At 36.7% G+C, this 23077-nt stretch overlaps 1 protein-coding gene across 1 annotated transcript in view; it reads left to right on the forward strand.

The window, feature by feature from the left end:
- Positions 1-23077, forward strand: part of ITGB8 (integrin subunit beta 8) — a 92075-nt gene that overhangs the window by 943 nt on the left and 68055 nt on the right. The gene's annotated exons all lie outside the window — the stretch shown is intronic.

A 23077-nucleotide genomic window follows, 5' to 3' on the forward strand; every position in this document is an offset into this window, starting at 1 on the left:
TCTGTCAGAATGACCTGATTTGGAGAGGATAATTCTTTATCATCTTCATTTTATAAATCACAAAGAAAAGCTCAAGTCAAATAGTGTATGAAAAGGTGTTTTGGCACTTCTGAATTATATGCAAATTTAAGGTGGTAGTACTGGATTGTTAACAAACAGTAAGACAAAGTAAGTAATAGTAACAATCATGAATTTAGGATGAGTTCTTACTGGCATTAAATATAAGGAAAATATTTATTTTTACCAATGCAGTGATTATTGCCATACTTTTTAGAAAATGTTACTTTATCTGTGTTTGGTCATTGAACCTTTGAATTCTATTAGAGCCTTTCTCTCACCTCTCCTGTTAAAGGAGACTTGTAATTGTTTTGTAGACTAAACTGTTCCTCTATGCTTTGAATAGTCAAATTTCTATATGATTAAATAGAAATTAAAACCATCAAGTCGTAACCATATAAATAAGAGTCTATAATGGAAAAATGCTATCAATTGGTTGCATATATAGCTGTCTGACATTTGTTTCAAAAGATTTACCCAGTTATGTGAAATGAGAGCAATTAGAATTAATTTTTAACTTGTGGCTGTTTTTTTGGCTTGTAAGTTAATTTTAAATAAGTGATACTTAAGGCAAAGGGAAATGTAACATCATTAATTGTCTCAAGTGAAACACTTGTTTGTTGCAAATTTTCTGGATTTTGTAAATACACACACACATATACATTAGTAAAACGATCAAAACTCGTGTCAGCAAAGTATATTTTGTCCCCAGTAGGTAGATAAAAGAAAAAGTCATACATGCCCCCAGATTCTACTAATAATAGTTTTTTTTTTTAATATTTATTGTGTTTGTTAAGATTAGTCAGGTTCTCCTCTAATAGCTGTATTTCCATCCAGTGACTGTAGCTGATTTGAAGCAAATATTATGAATGGGCTCCCTTGCACCTGCAGTTGTGAAAAGGGAATGCTTATCTGAAATCAGAACAAGGCATCCTTTTCCCGGTCTCTGTCAATATACAAAGGTTTCTGATGTATACTGGTTTGCACTACAGTTAAAAACATGCAAAAAATTTAAATTATAGCCAGGACAAGTCAGAAAATTAGAGATCAGCGTAAACTGTTGTACTTTTGTGATATAGCTACAAGTCTCAAATTATATGTCTTCACAGTACAAATTAGATGCTTAAAGCAGAATAGAAATTTAGGTATCAGTTACAAAGGAAATCTTGTTCCCCTGCTTGGTAGTTTACACCAAGGAAATGTTGAGGGCAATAAAGCTAAACAACAACAAAAACCATAAACTGCACAACTCTGGGTTTAATTTCGAAGTAGAATTTACAAGTCCCAAATATAATGAATATATGGTGAGCAAGGGGGATGTTATTAGTAAAATCTGAACATTATTCTGATCTAGAAAAAAAATTATTTGAGTTTGTTTTTCAACTTTCATTGGTGGAAATTACCGACAATCAGAGAAACAATAACACCATAAAATGGTTAATGAGTAACTGGAAAACACTAAAGAATACCTAATGGTTAATATTTGCAGAGCTAATGTAGGAATACTGCTGTTTCTACCTTTGTTAGTTTTGAAAGGCTAAAAATCACTTTAACCTAAATTTTTATATAACAATACGAGTGAAAAATTTCAGAAATTACCATTTCTTTTTAAAAAGTGGTAGCTATTACAATGAAATTTCATCTTCTGTGCATAGTCAACTATTCTTCTACATAAAAATCAACTGGATTACCATTGTTTTGTAAATGTAGTACTATTTTTACCTCAGAACATATTTTATAGAATAAGTCTTTTCAGAATTCTTTATGCTTACCTAAAGTGAAAGGATATTTAAAAGAACTGATGCTTAATTTTTAAAAATCCAGTTTTCCAGATTATTTACACAATAAGCATGCAAAGTGCTTCTGTCTTAAAGTAACTGAGATACTTTTTGATAAAAAAAAAAGCTTATGCTGTATATGAAAAGGGCTTCCCAAGTGGCTCAGTGGGTAAAGAATCCACCTGCAATGCAGGAGATATAGGCAGACATGAATTCTATCCCTGGGTCAGGAGGACCTTCTGGAGGAGGGCATGGCAACCCACTCCAGCATTCTTGCCTGGAGAATCCCATGGGCAGAGGAACCTGGTGGGCTACAGTGCATAGGGTTGCAAAGAGTCGGACACAACTGAAGTGACTGAGCATGTACAAACACACGTATGTGAAAAGGCAATGATGTTTGTGCTGTGTGTTTTCAAATCATATAAGTAGCTGTTATGATTGGGATAATGCCATAAAATTTATGAGCCCTCAAACTGTTCACCTATTATCAAATTATCAGAAATTTCACCATTTAATGGATTTCTTTGGATTAAGCATGGTATTGACACTCTGTTTCTTCTAATTTTTAACTTTATATTATGGAAATTTTCAAAGCACAAGAAGAAAGAAAGGTGTAAGGAATCACCATAGGTCCATAACCCAGCTTCATCAACTATCAACTCAAGCCAAACTTCTTTCATGTCTTCCTCCCACTCATTTTCTTTTCCCAACAAGACTCTTTTGAAGCAAATATCTCATATAATTTTGTCCTAAAATGTTTCAGTAAATCAAAATACTAATAGAGGAGAAACACACAGTTAATCTCCATAACATGAATTTTTTTTGGCTGAAGTTTAGGGCCAGAAGAACATCCACTATCTTTAAAGAATGTAGAAGTAAGGGAGGCAAGCAAAGACAAAGACAGTTTTAAGCATTTATTTTGCAGTGGTTCTATTATATAGCTCCACTAAAAATATTTGTTAAAGTATCCATGTATATGGAAAAAAAATGTAATTACTTTATTCTAATTGAATCACAGCAGGTATACCTTGTTTGAGTTTCAGTTTTAAAGATTGTTCCCCCTGTCTCTTGAATTGTCATTTTTCTCCTCTAGATCATTTATAGCATATGCATATCCATACATGCTGTAATAACTCTCATCTTTTATTCTCAGTCTCCTTCATAGCAAAAATTCTTGAAAAAGTTGTCCATACTTGCTATCTCCAATTCTCCTCACCTTCTCTTTTAAACCACTGCATTTAGGCTTTCTTTATTATCTCTGACGTTATGCCACTGTTATGATTACAGTGACCTTCCTATTGTCAGATCTGATGATCAGTTCATTGTTTTCATTTTTCTTGACCTGTCATTGGTCAGCGAGTTGATACTGTTGATCACTCCCACCTTTGAGGCACTTTTCTTGACTTCCTGGACCCACATTCTCTTGGTTTAAGCCCCTTATCCATTCCTGATGTTGGTTCTTTCTCATGTTCCAGCCTCCAAATACAGGAGTGGCCCAGGATTCAGCCCTCAAATGTTATTTTCTAGATATATACTGGGTCTTAGGTGGAGCGATCCAGTCTTGGGTCTTAAATATCATTTCTATGCTGACAGCTCTAGTCCTGCCCTCTTATCGAATCTCCAGAGGGTCTAGCAAACTGCCTATTCAACACCTCCACTGTAGGTCTGGGGCTTCCCCTGTGCTCAGCTGGTAAAGAATCTGCCTGCAATGCGGGAGACCCGGGTTTGATTCCTGGATTGGGAAGATCCCCTGGAGAAGGGAATGGCTACCCACTCCAGTATTCTGGTCTGGAGAATCCCAAGGACTATGTAGTCCATGGGGTCACAAAGAGTTGGACACGACTGAGCAACTTTCACTTCACTTCACTGTAGGTCTAAAGATAACCTTAAGATATTCAAAACTAAACTTCCCATATTCTCCTTCAAGTTTGCTCCTTTCCCACTCTTCTTCATCTCAGTAAGTGATGTCAGTCTCCCAGTAGTTCAGGATAACACTTTGGCAGTGCCCTTGATTTCTCTAACACCTTCACTGTCGATGCCTGAGTTGGGTTGATTTCTCTGTTTCTCCCACATTCAACAGTCAGTTCACCACTTCAACTGCCTAAAAAGTTGACTTTGTGGTCTTTTTTTTTTTTCTTTGTCCATTCAGAGTTGATAAAAGTTGAATTAATACTGTAAATATTTTTTTTAATATAGGATATCTTCAAATGGTAGAACCATATATAACACTCTATAAAGAATAAGAGGACTGACCAGGTAGAAAAAGTTCTTAGCATAATTTTTTTAAATGTAGTTTTAAAAGTATGTTTAAGTCTTAAATATATATTATTTATTCATGAATATATATATATGTACTAAGCTAATTAAATCTTGATTGGACTGAAAACATGATTAGTTAATAACAACAAAACGGGAAGTAAGAAGATATAGTTTAGGAGAGAAAGGGACATTGTTAAATAGGATTTAATATAGACAATTAATAAGATAATCAGTTTCCACTCCAACTTGATATTTTTTATGAGATGTAAAAGTATACAGTATATATGATATAGCAATATTATATTGCCTTTTCAGTTTTCCTGTGCTCCATTTTGAATGATCCTTCCTTGAAGCAAACAAAGTATTTGAGATAATCTGGTTTGTGTTTAACAGTTTAGAGCCTTTTATGTCCCACCTGTTAAAATTTCATTTATCCAGGTATAGTTTATGTTAAATTTCTTACTTTGTTCACCATGCCCTTCCCCAGGGCCATTCTGTTGACCACTAGATGGATGTCAGAGGGTACAGTTTTTATCTAAAGTTCTTTAAACTTTAATAAATGGGGCCAGGTATGCAGAGACAATCCAGCTTTCTTTAAAAAAGTAATAAACTATTTGCCTTGTGATACAATCTTTCTCTTGTTTGTGCTTATTAAGCAAAGATGCTCAAAGCATCCTTCTTGAAAGTGCCTGTTGTATAGCATTCTCCATTATTTACATGACATCTTTTCACAGGTTTGATAGGTCTCAGTGAGGAACTTACATAAAAAAAAATTTTTTTTATGTTATTGAATCTTACCTTACCAAACTGACACAAGGAAATAGTCTTTTTAATATGTTCATTGAATGACCTGAAAACAGTCATAACCAATCCTGTATTGTTTATGCTCAGCCCTCCTTTGTCCTTAAAACTCTAGTCTCTGATGCAGCCCAAGTCTATACATTTAGAGTTTTGCCAGCATGAGGACTGTGAGGCCCTAAGTATCTCCTCCAGTTCTATATGAAATATATTCTGTAAGCTATTTATTGATTATAAAAGAAGCTATAGAAAAAATAATATTTTATGCTTATGCATATTGCATTTTATTAAATTGAACAATTAGTGAGCTTCATAAGTAGGTGATCTAATTGTTAACCTTTAAAAATGTAACTTTTCCATTTGTATCCAAAAGATGTCATGTTAAGTATGGCTTCTATATGTAGTGGAAAGAAAGTGCAATGCTTATGTAATTTCACAAGCAACTGGGTACTCTTTCTCTGTACCATGCACTGATATAAATGATTTAAATGATATTAATTTAATCTTCATAATAACACTGTGAGAGAGGTAGATTTGTTATTCCTGTTAAAGAAATGAGAAAACTGCTGAAACATAGAAGAGATAAGTAACTCATTCAAAATCACCTAGCTAGTAAGAAGAAAAGATGGGATTTGAACTCAGTTATGCTGCCTCATAATTCATTTTTAAGAAGTTTCTAGATGTTGCTTAAAGTTATACATTCAGTGTGACTATCAGATAGAGGGCCTTTGTCAGGAGGCCCATGGCATATTTGGAAAAAGGTCTTTGATTCAACCCTTCTCAATTGTTGGTGTGCAAAGCGAATTGTGGTGGAAATCTGGGTGTTTTAGGGTTGTCCAGGAGGCAAGGAAGCAACGGCCACAGGTGAGGGCACAGAAGCCTAGAAAGAGAGACTGGGACTCCTTCCCTGGAGCCCTCTGGATGCCCTATAATGCCGTTGCCCTCACAAAATAACTGAAGAGAGGAGGCTCAAGACTGGCGAATCGGGGTGTGGTCAAAATATGCTTCCAGTGGAAGCCCTCGAATACTCCCAACTCAACCCTAAATGCTTCTCACTGTTTTCGTATGGGAGTAAGAAACGGAAAAAACAAGTGGCCTTATGAGAGTAATCTGGAATGAAACTCCGCCTCCCAAAGGATTACCAATGTGTTAAAGATGTGTATGACTTGTTATGAGACAGAAAGGAAAAGGGAACATTCGGTCAAAGAGTTCAAAGAAACAAAATCATGATACAAGGCATCACATAATTGATCAACATAGGGCTCATCACATTCCTAGACAATTGGAGCCTCTCTGTTATAGAGCTTGATACTCTATATTGTTTAAAATATCATATTATTTTTTCCTCCCTGCATTTTTACAAAGTAGGTGTCCCTTCAGTTGTTAATTACTTGCAGTGATTAGTCAGAGCCAATAGTCTAACAATATTGGTCATTTAGAGCATGGCGTTTCTGGTGTATGCCAGGCTCAAGGCATCTACTGCTATCCTTTCTTCAGGCAGAAGTTTTTGCTGCTTTTTGTGTGTGTGTGTATTTGAGTGTTTTCAGTTTTATAACTATTTGACAATCAGCAGTTAGTTCACATCTATGTTGACTGCCTACAGATTTCTGAAACCGGTGACAGGTATATAGGTAATCAACATGTAGAGTTTGTTGAGTGAATCTTCACCCTTGTTTTCTGGACAACCACATATGGATATGGTATGGGACACTCCTTATTTTTTTGGTTCAGTCAGCTTTTTTAAATCTGGTATCAATGCAGATGTCTAGAGTTCCCACCTCCTTCATGGCAAATTTCCAGATATCCTTGAATGTCCAAAGGTCATGCTTCTTCTAAAGCCTACTCCATACATGCAGAGGATGCTCATGGTTTACTTTCTGGTCACCACCCCACTGACGGCAAGAACTGCCCTCTTGCTCACCAGTCTTTTCCATGGGAGTCATCCAAAAAGCAAGATACTGTGACTCTTCAGGCAGAAGTTTAATGCTGAGACATCAAGAGCTCTACTAAGCACTAAGAACACGATGGTGCTTACATTCTAATTGAAGAGGACAAATACATGTGCATGATATACTAACATGATCACAATTTATAACATAGAATACATATCATACATGCATGTATATGTGTGTATATGTGTGTGTGTGTTAAAATGAAGAAAAAGCAGAGTGAAGAAAGTGTTCTGAGAATGACTGGACAGACTATTATATACAAGACAGAGTAGGCCATTCTAATAAGGGAACATTAGATTTCTTAAATGTTTTTCTTTCTATGGTAAACTTAATACAATCTTTCTTATAGTTTAGCTCCTTCTTGAAAATGGGAGGCAAAAAGATATGCTAGGATTTCTAAGCTGTTGACAGTAATAGGAATTTTTTCTCTTTTGCTATTAAAGGGGATCAACCTTTCACTTATGGCTAGGAAGAAAAGAGTTCAAAGGTCGTGAGGGGGGGATGAGATGATAAATAAGTGGGTGATTTTAAGATGATTAAAGGAAAATGGAGGGTTTTGGTTTTTAGCATCAATTCTTTGTTCATAATGGCTTATCAAATCTATCCCCTCCTTTTAATACAGTGCCACTAGGGTAGAGATAGCCTGAAATAGCCTTCATTCCAGGAGGCAAATCTTTTGGCAAATTCTGTGCATGTCCTAACCAGTCTCCATTATTTCAAACCTTTGTCCACATTTTATCTCCCTACTCAGAACCTTCCATAGCTTCCATTGTCTTCAGGCTCCTCTGTATGGTATGCAAAGCTCTTCTGGAACATCCCATGCCTAACATTGTGGCTCCGTGTTCATACCCTGTTTCCTCATCAACCTGTGACGTCCTTGAGAGGAGAAATTGTTCCTGTTGATTCTGTGTTTTCAATGCCTGGCACGCAACAGGCCCTAATAAATTATTTTAAGTAAATGACTCAATGAATGAGGTGAGGATAATAGTGATCAGTTTTAAATTGGGTAGGTAAGCAAATAAGCTGTATTTAGCTCTAATTCTTACTAGAATTTGATTTTTAAGAAATACACTTTTCTTTTAAAAGTGAGTTCTACTATGAAAGGTTTAACATTATAAAAGATGTTTGTTTATGCATTCCCAGTCCACTCTGAAAAGCAGTCTCTTGACTTCATAGGCAAAACTTTAGAAAAGATCAAAACAGAAACTTGGTACTTTTTAATCTACTTTTTACAAGTCTGTTTTGTTTTTCAGATTTCTGTGATTATTTTCATTGTTTTTAATTAAATATGAAAAGTAACACTCATCCCTTATCCTCAATGTATACTTTTAAATTGATAACTGCTTAGATGATAGAAACTGAAATTTATAGTCATTTTAACCAAATATCTAAAAAAATGTAATAAAGAGACCAATTATTCTAATAAATTATTCATCTAGATTTTCTTAAAGCATCTATAACTTATAGTTAACATTTACAAAGTATATTCTGTATGCAAGACACACTCCTGTATATATGGTATGAAAATATATTCTTTAATGCCCACAACCCTCTGAGGTATATACTCTGATAATTGCCATTTTATAGGTAAGCAAACTAAAGAGTTGTTGAATAACTTGTTCAAAATCTCTCACTTAATAAGTAATAGAGCCAGAATTCAGACCTGCGTGCGTTTGACTCTGCAGTCTAAATCATCACTACAGACTATCTTCCAGGAGTAAGAAGAAACTATATCATGGGCCTTTGGGGCCCTGCTCTGGCCCTCTCCACACCCAAGGAATGCATGGGGCATTCCTGTCCAAAGTCTTCAGTTCCCTTCTAGATCATCTTTAGAATTCTCTGCCCAAACAGCCCCAAACTACTTTCTTTAGACAGTGCCACCCATATGCCAATCCCTAGGAGAGGGGAAATAAATAGAGCTTGGACATGCAGGCTGGAGTATCCATGCAGGTAAGTGACAGACTATTTGTAATGCAGAATTAAGCTAGAAGTGAGAGAAAAGAGGGGCAGATTGAGGGCTGGAGGAATAACACACTGCCAGGTTCCCAACCAGAAATCTAAAGAGTTCAAAATTCTAAATTGAGACCTAGCCTTCTAGGTCATGTTTATCAGTATAGGAAAATGGAACTTATTTTAATTAACAGTTTCTTAGCCTGGGTTTACTGTTAAATAGTTAATCCTGTTATGCCTGCCATCATTTGTACTCTGGTTCCTGGCCCTAAAATAAGTTAGGGACAGGTCTGTCTAGTATATTAAATATTACTGGGGTGAGGATGACAGACAATGAATACACCATACATCACTGAATAAAGAGAACTACTTTATGTCAAGGTAGTTTTGGTAAAATTTTTAAAAATATGTATAGATTACACTGCATTTTCTTGCAATTAGTTTCATAGAGGTTAGTGTATGTATATTTTTAATTTAGTTTTACTTTTTTATTTCCCCTTATTAATTTAAAACATATTATAGAAAAGAACATTTTACTGACATGAATTAGCCAATTTGGTTGAATTATTCACTTGGCATATATTTAATATCTATAAGTGAATTAATGTGTACAAAAAATACTGCCATATTTGCCTTTATGGACTAAAAGTGCTCGTTTTCAATTTAAAAGTCAGTTTTAATGTGACTTTCTGTTTTGACAGAAAGTAAGTTAGCATAATTTACATATCAAAGGAAAATGTAATAAAAGTCAAAATGGTTTCCACTGGGATTTTATAATTTAATTAAATACTGTTCTACCTTCACCATAAGGACGAAGATCCATCCTGGTGCTGCTGCTGCTGCTCATGTTCAGCTCTTTGGGAACCTATGGACTGCAGCCTGCAGACTCCTCTGTCCATGGGATTCTCCAGAAAAGAGTACTAGAGTGGGTTGCCATGCCCTCCTCCAGATCGTCCCGATCCAGAGATTGAACCCGGGTTTCCTGCATATTCTTTACCATTGAGCCACCAGGAAGCCCAAATTCTTGTTAGGAAACTACTAACATTAAACAAAAACATATTAAAATGATCTTCTCTGACATTTTAAAAGATTCCCGACTGAAATTAGCTCAGGAAATAAGAATAAGATCATTAAATTAAAATTGCAGTGTTAAAATATAATGGTCTTATTGGATATATACTCTTAAGATGATTCTAAAAGACACTTTTATTTTGAATACTGTTACTCAAAGTAGTAGCAGTTCATTTTTTAAAATAGCACACAAAGTCTTAACAAGTGGTCTTTCATGCTGACCTTATCAATGAGCCAAATATCATCACTAATGTTGTTTTGGAGACAGTTGTTACTCTCTTTCCTGGGTGTGTTCGTAGATGCTTCATTTTAATCTACATATACTGTTACATTTGTCAGAGTTGGTTGCCATTCCAGAACAGCAGTGGTACATTTTGATTATTCTAGAGAACTGCCCCAATAATCACAGCCTCCATGTGGTATAGAATGAGGAACCAGAACAGTGACCAAAGGCTGTTTCAAGCTATAGTCCACGGGAGAGACTGAATTTGGAAGGCCTGAAAATGGGAAAGGCTGGCAATGAAGACAGAAGAACAGAAGACTAGAAGTATGTCAGCCCTGAAGAAATGTGCCAAATACGTATTAGATATGTGAGGTGTGCAGTAGCTTTTGGTCAGGAATGTTTTGATGTTTTGGACTCAGCCTCCTATTAGGATTGAAAGAGTTAACATACTGATAGTAAAATATACCCGCAGTCAAGGTACTGTTGTTCAAAATATATATGTGTTAACAGGGTTCTATCCTTAGAATTGAACCACAAACATTCTCCAAGGCAGAAGCATTTTTCCTGATTTCAATGGGGGCCCATATATTCAGTATAACTTCCTAGTAACTGTTGCAGGTACTAGGTAGGGAAAAGAGCTTCATCCTTACACAATGAGGGATGACCAACATGCTCTGAAGGAACTTCAGAATATTATGAGTTTGAACAAAGAAAAATATTAAAAATTCAAAATTCTACAGGATCTTAAGGAGGTCCTTAAAAAGTGCCAGACTAGAGAATGTCTTTTCTAATCACCTACTCAAGTCATACTTGGAGGTCAGGCTGGCTACACCTAATGGTATAAGGTATTCACTGATTGCAGTAGAACAAAGAATACAGGAGAGTTTTGGGGTGTGCAGAAATTGCTGTAGAATTGGTTGTTCTAGTTGAAAACAAAGAACTCATTGTAGCAGAACTGAATTATTGGCAGAAAAGAGACATAGCTGGTCTCTTTCTTAATATAAGGCGTACCTCCCAAGGTATCACTATTATTGTCTTTCGTGCATTTGGTTTTGATTTATATGGTGAACTGAGGACAAGTGAACCATAATTTGCAAAAGAAAGCCCTCTAGAAATGATACATGAGACTCAAGTTCCAAGAGAATTTATCTGGAAGATGATAACACTGAAAAATACACTCAAGAAGGGAGTCAGTTTCAGGAATCCTGAACTTTGGTTTAAAATGTCGCTTTCAATGAGTGTTTCATTCACCACTATCTAGAACCAGAGCCCTAAGGTGAAGCTTAATGTGTATAATTACAGTGCCCAACCCCTGAGGTTGCTAATGGAAACACAAGGACTAAATATTATTGGTACCAGTATTTAGTTCACACGATGTGGCTTGTTTGATGCCTCTTTAAGACTTGAAGACCCAACCAGCCACCAGATGCTTGGTGTCATCTGATGGAACCAAGATGGGGTGTTAGAAGGGGTTAGGCATCCTGAGTATGTACCTGGGCCCCACTTAGACAGCATAGCACAGGTGCAAAATAAAGCCCAGGGCCCCCTGTTAGGGAGCACATGTTGCTGACCCTTGGCTACTTGGAGGTCAGCAGAGCATTGATGCCTGAGATCATTGTTCTTGAAGAGCAAGGCTGCAGGATAGATTATCTGGTGGTACACTTGTTGGGGTAGAAACCAACTTATAGGCATTTTTAGAAATCACATGTCAGGGATTTTGGGACAAATTTTCCCTTTTAGAAATGTGTTTGATTTTGAAGTTAAAAAAAAAAAAAAGGAAAAGTGCTGTTTATGACTGAATTATTTGGTGGTGCAGAAATGTTTGGTCAGTTAGATATATAATTGGATATTACACCCTGCTTTCTCACAGGGCAGATTTCTCAAATACTACCCAGATGACATGGGTTTTTTTTTTTCTCTTACATTGGGCACCTATAAATTCCTTTGGGTTTAATTTTTTAAACAGAAAAGACCATGTACAGAACTTGGATTTTCTTGGCCCTTCAACTAAATTACATACAGGTATACCTTGGAGATATTTCGAGTTTGATTTCAGACCACTTCAAAAGCAAATACTGCAAAAGCAAGTCACAAATTTATGGCTTTCCCAGTGCATATAAAAGTTACACTTACACTATTCTATAGACCATTAAGTATGCAAAAGCATTGTCAAAAAATAATGTACATACATTAATTTAAAATACTTTATTGCTAAAAAATGCTAAGTATTATCTGAGCCTTCAGTGAATCATCATCTTTTTGCTGCATGGGGTCTTGCCTGGATGCTGATGTCTGCTGACTAATCAGGGTGGTGGTCGCTAAAGGTTGGAGTGGTTTTAGCAGTTTCTTAAAATAAGACAGCAGTGAAGTTTGCTCCATCAACTGACTCTTCATTTCAAGAAGGATTTCTCTGTAGCATGCAATGCTCTTTGATAGTAGATATAGCAGTATTTCTTTCAAAACTGGAATCAATCCTGTCAAACCCTGCCGCTACTTTATCAACTAAGTTTATGTAATATTCTATATCCTTTGTTGTCATTTCAAAAATTTTCACATCTTCACCAGGAGTAGATTTCATCTCAAGAAACCACTTTCTTTGGTCATCCATAAAAAGCAACTCTTCATCTGTTAAAGTTTTTTATCATGAGATTATAGCAATTCAGTTACACCCTCAGGTTCCACTTTTAATTCTAGTTCTCTTGTTATTTCCACCATATCTGCAGTTATTCCTCCACTGAAGTCTTCATTTCCTCAAAGTGATTCATGAGTGTTAGAATTAACTGCTTCCAAACTCCTGTTATTGATATTTTGACCTATTCCCATAAATCACAAATGTGTTTGATGGTATCTAGAACGGTCAATCCTTTTCAGAAGTTTTCTATTGACTTTGCCCAGCTCCTTTGGAAGAATTGTTATCTATGTCAGCAATAGCCTTATTGAAATACATGTAAGAAATGTATTCCTTAAAGAAAACTTGCAAGTTTAATTTACTCCTTTACTCCATGGCTGCAGAATGATCTTGTGTTGCTGCTGCTAAGTCGCTTTAGTCGTGTCGGACTCTGTGCAACCCCACAGACGGCAGCCCACCAGTCTCCGCCATCCCTGGGATTCTCCAGGCAAGAACAATGGAGTGGGTTGCCATTTCCTTCTCCAATGCATGAAAGTGAAAAGTGAAAGTTAAGTTGCTCAGTCGTGTCCGACTCTTCGCGACGCCATGGACTACAGCCTACCGGGCTCCTCCATCCATGGAATTTTCCAGGCAAGAGTACTGGAATGGGCTGCCATGGCCTTCTCCGGATCTTGTGTTAGGAGGCATGAAAATGAATTAATCTTGAATATCTCCATCAAAGCGCTTAGGTGACTAAGTACATTATCAATAAGCAATAATATTTGAACAGAATTTTTTTTTTGAGCAGTCAGTCACAAAAGTGAGCTAAAAATATTCAGTAAACCATGTCATAAGCAAATATGCTCTTATTCTAGGCTTTGTTCTTCCATTTACAAAGTGGAATAAGCAGAGGAGATATATCATAATTCTTAAGGGTCCTAGGATTTTTCAAACAGTAAATGAGTACTGGATTCAACTTGAAGTTACCAGTTGCATTAGCCCATAATAGGAGAGTCAGCCTGTCCTTTGAAGCTTTAGAGCCAGGCATTGACTGCTCCTCTCTAGCTATGAAAGTCCTAGATGACATCATCTCTCAATATAAGGCTGTTACGTTTACAATGAAAATTTGTTGTTTGGTGCAGCCTCTTTTTATCAATTATTAAATGTCTTAGTTATATCTTCTGGATAATTGGCTGCAGCTTCTATATGAGTACTTGCTGCTTCACCCTGTACTTTTATTTTATGGAGATTGTCTTTCCTTAAACTTCATGAACCAACCTCTGCTAGCTTCAGACCTTTTTTTCTGTGGCCTCCTCACTTCTCTCTGCCTCCAAAGAACTGAAGAGAATTAGGGCCTTGCTCTGGATTGGGTTTAGGCTTAAGGGAATGTAGGTTTAGGCTGGTTTAATCTTTTATCCAGACCATTAAAACTCTCTTCATATCAGCAGTAAGACTGCTTCACTTTCCTATCATTTATGTCTTCACTGGAGTAGCACATTTGATTCCCTTTAAGAACTTTCTCCTTCCATTCACAACCTAGCTAACTGGTACAAAAGACCTTGCTTTCAGCCTGTGTTGGCTTTCAACCTGCCTTTCTTACTCAGCTTAGTCATTTTTAGCTTTTGATTTAAATTGAGAGGCATGATATTCTTCCTTCACTTGACTGCTTAGAGGCCACTGCATAGTTATTAACTGGCCTAATTTTATTTCTGTAGTGTCTAAAGGAATAGAGAGGCCTGAGATGAGGGAGAGAGGTAGGAGAATGGCATGTCGGTGGAGCAGTCAGAACACACTTAATATTTACTGATTTTATTGTCTTATATGGGCATGGTTCACGGCACACCAAAACAATTACAATAGCAACATCAAAGATCACTGGTCACAGATTATCATAACAAATATAATAATAATGAAAAAAATAAATATTGTAAGAATTGCCAAATGCTGCAGAGAGACATAAAGTGAACAAATGTTGACAAAGTGGTACTGACAGATTTGCTTGATGCAGGGTTTCACAAACATGCAGTTTGCAAAAACACAGTAACTACAGAGCGCAATAAAGTGAAGCACAATAAGATGGGTGAGTCTGTAGATGCTTTTAGCTCTACATTAAAGAATTCAAGCTTCAGAGTACTCCAGAATTGGGCCTTTGAGCCCTGGGGAGCTGCCACAGTGGTAGAGGACCTACTGACTGTTCCATCCAATTTAAGATATTTGTTCAGTTCAGTTCAGTTCAGTTCAGTCACTCAGTCGTGTCCAACTCTTTGCGACCCCATGTAGAGGCCCTTATTGACAAGCACAGAACACCCAGAAAAATCCCAAGAAATATGGGATTACCTAAACTTTGGTAGTATCTCTCCAGCATAGCAGCCCTCCTATATATGATTTACCTACAAGGAATTTGGGTCCCCAAGAACTTTACACTTAATAGAATAAATTCATCTTTCTAAGGTTTGGGGGATGCTGTACAATAAGTGGCCTGAAAACAGTCTAAATTAGCTGGTCATACAAAGAAAGCTATTGGATGTTGCCGAGATATATAGTGACCCCCTCTACCTAAAAGATACAAGAGATGCTACATGAACACTGGGAGACTAGCAAGGAATTCTAGAATCTGAGAGGGCATTATCAACAACTTATATAACTTAATTTATATATTAAAAATGGCATATTTGGTAAAAAGGCCTTTCATTCATCTCCCTTTTTAACTGTTGGTGTGCAAAGGTGAAGTATGATGTGAAACTGGGTGTTTCAAGGTTGTTTAGGAGGCAAGGAAACAATGACCACAGGTGCACCTGCATGTGAAAAAGAAACCTAGGAACAGAGTTTGGACTTGGGTTGTTGTTTGTTTGGGAACAGAGCAGAACCTCCCAGGGAAGAAGGGGTAGATAAACTGACCTATCTCTGTGTACTCAGTGGATCTGAAAAATGGATCTGACAGGGTGGGGAGGCACTCAAGAGCCCGGGTCATGCTAAAGAAGCAGCTCCTATTTACCATTCAAAAATAATCGTACTTGATTATACATTTAAAAGGGCTTCCCTGGTGGCTCAGATAGTAAAGAATACACTTGCAATGCGGGAGACCTGGATTCGATCCCTGGGTTGGGAAGATTCCCTGGCAGAGGGCACGGCAACCCCCTTCAGACAGAAGCCTGGCCGGCTACAGTCCATGGGGTCAGAAAGAGTCGGACAAACGACTGAGCGACCAAGTACAAGCACATATATTTAAAAAGGCAGCTTGGGAGTCTTTAGCAGAAGCACAAATGTTGAATGTAAAAGGGGTGAGACATGAGGTCCATGGGGAAACTGAGTGAAAAACAGATGGGTTCAGAGATTAGACCTGGGGCGTTGCAGGATGATTTAATTTTTCTGAATGGAATGCTGCTGTTTTGCCATCATTAATTGATCCAGCTGAATGGACTGACTTTCTGTAGCAACTTAACAATACTGTGTGATCTCTAAGAGATAACACATATTTGGGAGCCAGACAGAATAGAGATGTAATCATGTAATAAAAGGATCTAGCAAACTCCTCAAGGAAGTTTTTATTGATCTTCCTTTTAGGTGACATCCTCCTGTCATTTGCCACCATTGCACCCAGCCTCTTCTTTTCATAGCACACTGTGTGATACGTTAGTTTTTGCCATTACTCTATAAACTTTACAAGGAGAAGTAAGATACCATGCAGGTGGTTTAGCTGAGCTTAGAAACTGTGTGAGTACATAACACAAAATAGTGATGTGGGGCTGATGTGGGTGATCTAGGGTCATTAGTGTTGCAGGGCTTTTGACTTCTCCTGAATTAGACAGGATATAAGGTTAAGTGTATCCTGATGGCAAGAGAGAACCTTGAAGTCCCTTCTAAATATTAATACTTAATTTTAAAATTTCCTGTGCTTCAGCAGAGAATTAAAGTGGAGAGCCTTCATTAACTGAAGATTTCAACTACTTAAGTTTTACTATACATATGGTTCACCTTTTCAGACACAATGTATTCCTAGAAACCATCATAAAGTGCATCAACATAAAGCAAATTCAGGCTGTGTATCCCTTGCCCTAAAGTGATTTACTTGCACTGTCTTTAGTTATTGACAGAAATTGTTAAGTCAGTGTATGTTTCAGTCTTTGTCTAAGACTGTAAGTCAGTCTTTGTTTAAGAGAACAAAGAAAAATTTGAGTTAAAGTAATTTAGGTATTCTAGGTAATATAAAGGTAAGGTTGGATCATATCTTAAGTATGAGGACTTGGTAGAAGCATTTGCAGATTTGAAGAGAAAGAATTAGAATAATGAATGTGAGAAACTGTGATGGAAAGTCAACAAGAGATGAATCAGCAAGGCCTAGGGGTTAGGTAGGTGAGAAAGAAATTTGGAAGGAACAGTGCCCCACAAAAACAGCTTCAGATGCTGATATAAGCTGTTGCTTAGGGGATGCATAAACACTACTTCTGTGTATTTTCAACTTTATGTTTAGAATCCTTGGTTCAGGAGCCTGCTTTCTGTCTCATCCTCTGGCTCCTCCTGAATTTGTCCTTTATCTTACTTCTTTTGGTCCTTGGGCCTAATAACTCACTCATGGTTTCAGATCCATTGGCCCAAATAATTCATGAGAATTCCCTGCTGCAGTCCTGGACCTTAGGGATTCCCAACAATTTTGTCTAAGGTGGAGGTAGTGAGAGTGATATGGGTGATTTTATGGATTTGGGTAAGCTTAAAATCATGAGCAAGATAATGAACACATCGTAAACTTTAGAAAAGTGCCTGGTGATGATAACAAAGATTGCGAGGGGCATATTAAATAAGAGCTGTGAACTTGGAAAGAATAAAAGTTGATACATTTTGGGAGGCAGGGAGGTGAGGAATTGGAGGGAGAACCCTACAAACAGTAAGAGCAAGATTAAGGTGTTGGTTGAAGATTTACCCCAAGAATTATGGAATTCTCCAGGCAAGAATACTGGAGTGAATTGCCATTTCCTTCTCCAGGGGACCTTCCTGACTCAAACCTGGGTCTCCTGCTTTGCAGGCATATTCTTTATCTTCTGAGCTACCAGGAAAGCCCCCCGGAGAATGATAAATCCTAATAAAGCTGAGTATTGACAAAGCAGAAACAATAGCTGGACCATTTGGGGAAATATGGAGACTATGGAGTGAGAATTTCAAAGCACAATACATACTACAGTTCATGTTAGACTATCAATATAAAATGCCCTGAATTCCCCAACTCTTGGTGGTTTTGTAAGAAAATATCCTTGTCCTTGGAAAGTACACCTTGAAGATTATGAGGTGAAGCACTGATCATTGATATACATGTATAAAGAAGTACCTAGTCAAAGTCCAGCCCATGGAAGTAAATTGGGCAACTAACTGAAATGGTTTCAGTAATTTAAATACTATAAAATATTAAATTTCATTCCTACAAGATAGAGCTAGGTGAAAATTTTAAATCATAACTCAGAATTTTCTTTGCTTCAGTCGAAAAGTAAAATGAATATTATAAGAGACACTGAAGTATTTAGAATCATCTTTAGCTAAAGCATAAAAGAGATTTTACTGTAGAGAATGGAATATAAAACATATTATTAATGTGTACTTCAAACTATAGTAGAAACTAATACTAATTACTAATACTAAGCAATAATATTAGTACTAATTACTAATCTGGGGATAAATGACTTTAGTTAATTGATTGATTAAATTGACCTCTAAGTCAAAAGATTTATATAATGTGCCACTGGCATACTTTTTAAAAATCACATAAAGTAATTTAATATTTTTATATATATTCTCAAGAAAGGAATCTGTTTCCCCATTGTGCTATGATTGTCCTTTATCTAACAAATAATATTCCATCAAATTTAATTTACAATATCAATCTTAAATTTATTGACAAAATTTACATCAATAAGTCAAGCTTACTGATAAAATTTATATCATTTAAAGTACCAACTGAACGGTTTTTGAGTTATGTATAGACCTGCCAAACTACCACTAGAAACAACATACAGAACAGTTTCATCCCAGCAAAAATTTGTTTGTGCTTCTTTGCTGACAAAGTTAAAATATAAAACAATGAGTGATTCTGTGTTACAGCCAACTGATAAGTAACTAATGTATCTAACATATAGAGTTTTGGATGACCTTTAAAAATACACCTTTCATATTATAAATTGATCTTAAAATGTCCCCACAAACTAACAGGAATGTACATGCTGTAAAGTGAGAGTTTTCCGCTAATCACATCATTTAAACTCATACTCCACTTTTTAAAGTGTTTTCACAACATAGTGGATGAATACAGCATTTAAGAGGAGGAGCACTTTCCCTACTTCATCAGCAAGGAAGCAAAACCTCAGCAAAGTTAAATTATGAAGTTAAGGTCTGAGGATAGGCAATTAGGGCAAGAACAAGTTGCCTGCTTCCCTGTTCCAGATTTGGCTTCCAGGGCAGAAATGGAAATTCACAAATGGAAACTGCAACTGCAAACACCATTTCAAGTGCTTCTGCCTAATTAGCATGCAGCCCAGAACTGTCCCCTGGCAAGAGATTGGGGAAACACAGTTGTAAAAGGAGAAGCTCTCCCTCTTGCTGAAAAAGGGCCAACCAATCTGATTCAGGCACATGGTAAGACATTCAAGCTGAGGCTTTGGTGTTAAAACTCAAAGTTTCCTTGTGCATAGAAATAAAATGAATTTTGAAAAGGGCACCAAAGTACTCAGGGAAGTCTTTGGCACTGAGGACAGAAAATAATTCTACTGGGGAGAATCTAACATCCTCATCTCCAGAGTTGGACTGATGATAGGAAAAGTAATAACATGCTACTAATATGAAAGAACTGTCTTCAGCAACATGGGAATTATTATTGAGTCATCACTTAAGAATTAATAATAGTACTAATTAACAAGGGTTTTAAAATCATACTTTGGTATAACTGTCTTTATGTTTTCTTCTATTCTATATAGGACAGTGTTTAAGAGAAAAGATTCTGTATTCAGCATTAGATTCACACTTGTTCTCTGAGCTTTCTATTTATGTGACTTTGAAATGAGACTTTACCTTAGTTACTCTTCTTTAAAATGGGTATAACAGTGCTTTCTCCATAAGACTTTTATAAATTTTTAGTGAGATAATACATATGAAGTGCTTGATACAGGGCCAAGGAGGGAATAATCACTTAATAAAATTTGGAGTTTCCCCCCTTATTTTATCTTATTGTATATATAGAGTGGATTTTCAAGTGGCAGAGTCAACTATATATACCTTTTTGGTCTCCGAAATGTGATTACAGGAAAACCAAATGCTGAATGAGCTAAAGCTCACTCTTTGAGTTTTAATTTATTTTTTTATTTAGAACAAAATTCTTTACAATACAGGTGTTTCTCTGCTGCTCTAATCAAATGCATACCTGCAACACGACTTCAGGATTAAAAGATAAAATGAAAAAAATGTATTCCTACTATCCTTGGACATTTTTCTTTACCTCCTTAACTAAGAAATCAATAGTACTTGATTTTTTTTGGGGGGGGGGGTAGGAGAAAGGAAATTCATACATGCCAAGAGTTGGAGAGGAAAAATCCCTAGAACTCTAGTGTGCTAGATTAAAAAACACTATTTAGAGGAACAGAATGGGAAACCGGTGAATATTTTGGCTTTTATAAAAAGGGAGTGTGCCTCATAAATAGGACAGTTGGAATGTATGGAAAAGTTCCAGTTAAAACAAGACACAGAGCACATGACTAATATTGCTTTTCCAAGTCAGACAAATGCAGCTTTAACCAGAATTTGTTTCAGAGGGGCCTCTGGAGCCCTCCTTGAATCTTGAGATTTTCATCTTGTTTCAAATTCCAAATCTGAAATAGGAAAGCCATACTAGGATATACTGTGTTTTTGTCCCTCACCTTTCTTTCTGAGTTTCTCTCACTTTGTCACAAATTCTCACCAGGTGAGTGAATGTCAGAAGACAAACTGATATACACAGGCAAAGAAACAAATGCAAAACTGGATTTGAGCCTCTTTAGGCACTATCTTGTTTTATGTTGGATACCTGCGTAGCCCACCAAAAGAATAGAATATTCACTGTTTAGGAAATAATATGAACTGCAAAGTCATTTTCAAATGCAAATGACAAATATTCTTTATAGCCTTTCATCTTCTTGCCATTTCAAAGAAGATATCTAAAAAAAAAAAATCAAACAAATTTTCAGCCAGATTTCTGTATTTTAGCTATCCTTCAAACCTGATGGATCTTCCTCAATGTGAAGAGATTCCTTCAATAATAATTCATGGTGTTTTATTTCTCCTTCTACATTTTCCGTCACCTGAGCATGAATTGCCTTGTGTTTTGTTATTATTTCTTGTTCTATGCACAAAATAACTGTGCACTTAGGATGCCCTGAGGCCTCAGCTTGCCTAAGGAGTTTCAGTTTACACCTGTTTCACCAGTGTAACTAATAGTTCCCCCTTTCAAGTTAAAAGGTGCTCTGGTGTAGGGCATAAATTATACAGTCACCTAAGGTGGTCTGCAATCAGAACTTTTTCAAAGCAAAGGTGGTTAAAATGTATATAAATGAACCACAATAAAAGTTTTGATATGACCCCTCCAGATTAGCCTTCTTGCTGTGTCCATTTCAACACAAATGAGTGCCATCAATGGCTTCATAATGGTTCTTGTAAATTCCATCATGAATTAAGAGTTTTGATTTCTGTCATCCCAGCACACTTTAAATACTGACTCATGTTGGGATTGCCCCAAACAGGGCAGGGCAGGGCAGACTAATGGAATGTGAAGCATTGCCCTAACATTTCTTAACCTGCCCAGTGTTTAAAGTGGCTTTATTTTCTCCATTTATGCTCCAAAAATTTTTGTGCTAGCATAAAAACTGTATTGTATTCACATGATACTTTTTGCTGTGTACTAAGGAGGGTTTAAATTTGTCCCTGAAACAAGGATTACATATAATAAAAAGCCACATATAATAAAAGTCTAATAAACCTAGTTAATGAGAAGAAAACATACTAGTGCTATTTCCTAACATTTGCATTATAAGGAAGTTCTGCTCAGTAAGAAGTTACTCAATCTCACAGGGGCAAAGAACATTTGCTGAAATGGAATTTGATTTATATCTGAACAATAAGAAAAATAAAATAAGGGCTTCCCTGGTGTTCAGTGGTAAAAACAAAATCCACCTGCCAGTGCAGGGCACACGGGTTCGATCCCTGATCCAGGAAGATCCCACATGCCTTGGAACAACTACTTAGCCTGCGCTCTAGAGACCCTGATAGCTCGGTTGGTAAAGAATCCACCTGCAGTGCAGGAGATCCCAGTTTGATTTCTGGGTCCGGAAGATCTGCTGGAGAAGGGATAGGCTACCCAAATCCAGTATTCTTGGACTTCCCATGCGGCTCAGCAGGTAAAGAATCCACCTGCGATGCAGGAGTCCTGGGTTCAATCCCTGGGTTGGGAAGAGCCCCAGAGAAGGGAAAGGCTACCCACTCCAGTATTCTGGCCTAGAGAATTTCATGGACTGTACAGTTCATGGGATCGCAAAGCTGCACTCTGAGTGGTTTTTGCTTTCACTTTCACTTTCTAGAGACCAGGAGCCCCGACTACTGAGCCCATGTGCTGCAAACTGAAGCTTATGTGCTCTAGAGCTTCTCTGCAATAAGAGAAGCTGCCACAATGAAGAAGCCTGCTCATGGCACCTAGAGAGCAGCCCCCTGCTCTCTGCAACTAGAGAAAGCCCAGACAGAAATGAAGAACCAGCACAGCCAAAAATAAATAAATATTTTTTTTAAAGAGAAAGAAAGCTAGTGAATTTGGTAGGTTTGCATCTGATAATGGTAGCATTCAAAAGTGCTATTACAATTCAGTATCATTCCATTGAAAGATCCCCTGAGGAGGAAATGGCAATCCCACTCTAGCCTGGGAAATCATGGACTGAAAAGCCTGGTGGGCTGTATGTAGTCCATGGGATCGCAAAGAGTCAAACAGGACTTAGTGACTAAATAACAACAACAAAAAAATCATTCCATCACATTTTCAAAGTTCTTTAGAAAGAAACTAACCTTGCTTTTTTTTTTTTTCTAACCTTGCTTTTTAAAAAACCAGCAGAATTATTATCAGAAGACTAATGTAAGGAAAAGAAATTTGTCACTATAGGTATATTTGTGTTTTTCTTCACGTTTGGAAAAATCAACATAAATTCATCCAGATGTGAAATATTAAGTAAACATAGCTATATTGCCTTTTGCAAAAATATGTTGGAGAAAGAAAGATTATTTAAAAATGCAAATAATCAGATCTAGAAAGACATCAGAAATTAAATAGATAAACTCAATTTAGAATATCAATTTTTCGGGCTTCCCTGATAGCTCAACTGGTAAAGAA

Source organism: Muntiacus reevesi, chromosome 6, assembly GCF_963930625.1.
Source record: "Muntiacus reevesi chromosome 6, mMunRee1.1, whole genome shotgun sequence".
Lineage (NCBI taxonomy): Eukaryota > Metazoa > Chordata > Mammalia > Artiodactyla > Cervidae > Muntiacus > Muntiacus reevesi.